The sequence below is a fragment of the Triturus cristatus genome, chromosome 2_1 (genome assembly GCF_964204655.1).
Source record: "Triturus cristatus chromosome 2_1, aTriCri1.1, whole genome shotgun sequence".
Taxonomy (NCBI): domain Eukaryota; kingdom Metazoa; phylum Chordata; class Amphibia; order Caudata; family Salamandridae; genus Triturus; species Triturus cristatus.
In genome coordinates this window covers 35,379,537-35,382,602 of record NC_140581.1, presented here as the reverse complement: position 1 = coordinate 35,382,602, position 3,066 = coordinate 35,379,537, and positions in this window count along the sequence as shown.

The following is a 3,066-nucleotide window of genomic DNA, read 5'->3' as shown; positions in this document are numbered from 1 at the left end:
CGACAAAATGCAGAAATACCCTGCAGAGAATAGTCTAAAACCTAACTTCAAGAAAACACGAACTGTGATGATAAATAACAAAAGAAGGAGGCAGTAGAGGTGGCACCTGAGAGGGGTTCTTATCGAGCCCATCACTGACTAAAAGTATCTTGGCGTCATTATTGTTAATGGAGGTTCATTTATGCGCCACAAAGGAGAAATCAGAACGAGAGGCCTGGTCGTCGCTATAACAATGAAAATGTGTCTTCCAAAACTGATGGAGGCCTCACTATGCCCTCTCCTGAAGGTAGCACAGGCCAAGCTACTCCCCACGCTAACCTATGGCAGCAAAGTAATGCGGGGGAGAGATGCAAAGCAACTGTACAGCTCCCTGATAATGGCATGCAGAGCCATGTTCAGCCTCCCAAAATACATCTCCCCAGCACAGATAAGGCTGGAGTTCGGCTTAGTGAAACAAGCGCTGGCCAGGCATGACGCCTACATCATCTGCTGGAATAAGATAAGACTCTCTGCCTAAAACACTAAAACATCCGCTGCTATGGCAAGAACTCCAGCATAGGGACACCTCCCCGGGCAAACGATACCTACAAGAACCTCTTGAAATTACAAGGCTTACTAACCGCTGGAACACACAGTTACAACACACAGCCTTAAAAAAATTGGTATGGAAGACAGTAAAACAACTGATGACCCTGAACTCTTACAAAACATCTACACCCCAAAAATACTTTAATCAGGGTTACCCTAAAACTCTCAAAATAAAGTTCTTAAAACACCGTCTGGGCATTCTACCATGCAACGAACATCTTCCAACATGGCAGAGGGCATGCTCAGCAAGCATCTGCAGTCTGTGCGACATAGGCCCAGGAGACATTTTGCACTTAATCTGCACATGTACGGCGCTGATGCAAGAGAGGACACAGCTACTAAAGATCCCACTCAAGCAGTGAGGGATCCGCACCAGGCGACAAGCGGTGTTGGTATGTTTTGACTCCGGGGCCACACAACTGAACTGCAGAGTTGTCAAATTCCTCGAACTGACAGAACAGAAAAATCTGACTCAACATCAGAGGAGCGTACAAACAACTCCAGCAGAAGGCAGACATTGAAGAAACCCGACATATCAATCGGAAGCAGCTTCCAAAAACTCAATTCTAACAAAATAAAAAAAAGCCTGCCAATGATGGGAAACGCTGTCCTGCTCCTAGCCATCAGGAACTATCTCCAGTTAAGTATGCACTTTCAGCACTCCAAGCTGTGGCTGTCTGACATTATCATTTCATACATTGCAGATCACACTAACCATTATCATCACAGCTAAGCAGTTCTGCAGAGCATACTTTTTATGGATCAACTTTTACTGTCACATTTTAATGGCACCCATCAATTGGTTTTATCAGCCTTTTTGTATATTTGTACGTATGCACTGCACAGCACTTTTATCATGCGTATCAATGTTTTTACTGGCAGCACAAAACTGTGCAATGATTTTTAGTAACTATGCATATTAAAAAATAAACTTGAAACTATTTTGTTGGTGTTTGTTGATTTCTTTTTGAGTATAGTTTGCCATTAATTTCGGTATAAAAAGAGTCATTTTTCCAATTGCATTGAGAGTGTAATTTTCAAAGCAATGTTCAACCACTGATTGCGCTATTTTTATAACCAAGGTTTTAGAGGTTTCTGACCAATTCAGTCTCTTATAATTACAGTGGTTATGTCACCTGGAAACATCACATAGTTTTTGTGACCCCACCGACCTCAGAAACTACAGACCCTTCCCAGCGAAAGTCATCGAGAAAGCCATCAACAGCCAACTCACCACATTCATCCAAGAGCACAACATCCTCGACTCCTCCCAATCCGGCTTCAGAAAAAACCTCAGCACGGAAACTGCTCTCCTTATCGCAACAGACGACATCCGCACCCTACTGGACAAAGGAGAAACAGCAGCCCTCATCCTCCTCGACCTCTCATCGGCGCTCGAAACAGTCTCTCACCGCACCCTAATACGCAGACTCCATGACGCAGGGATGCAAGACAGGGCCCTCGACTGGATCCGCTCCTTCCTCATTGGCGAAAGCAGCGGGTCAGACTCCCCCCTTTCCTCTCGGACCCTACACCAACCACCTGCGGAGTCCCCCAGGGGTCATCTCTCAGCCCTACGCTCTTCAACGTCTACATGGCTCCGCTCACCCCCATCGTCAGAACCTACGGACTCAACATTGTGTCATACGCACACGACACCAAACTCATCCTCTCCCTATCCAACGAACCCAACACCACCAGACACAATTTTCGAGAAGGCATGGAAGCCATCGCAAAATGGATGAAAAACAGCTGCCTTCAACTAAACACCAACAAAACAGAAGTACTCATCATGGACCCACACCCCGATGCCTGGAACAACACCTGGTGGCACCCGCCCTCGGAAGTCCGCCCACGGACAATGCATGCAACCTGAAAATCATCATGGACTCCGAACTCAAAATGGACCGCCAGATCAACGCCGTCTCGTCCTCCTACTTCCACACCCGCCGCCTCCTACGCAAGACCTTCAAATGGATTCCCCTCGAACAGAGAAAGACTGTCACTCACGCCCTGGTCACCAGCAGACTCGACTACGGCAACGCACTCTACGCCGGAATAATCAAAAACCTCACACCAAGCTACAGAACATCCAGAATGCGCCACAAGGCTGGTCCTCAACCTGCCAAGACACTGCCACATCTCCCAACACCTGTGCACACTCCACTGGCTCCCCATCGACCTAGAGTCACCTTCAAGATGCTCACCCATGCTCACAAGGCCCTCCACGACACCGGACCAACATACCTGAACAGCCGACTCAAATTCCACGCACCCCAAAGGACCCTATGATCATCCCAGCTCTCCTATGCTGTGGTCCCCCGGACCAAAGAGACCAGATCAGGTGGCCGCTCCTTCTCATTTCTCGCGGCTATAGCCTGGAACGCACTCCCTCTCCACCTCAGACAGATAACATCTCTCCCCACCTTCACAAGAAACCTCAAAACCTGGCTCTTCGACAGACCCCCTCCTGGATGG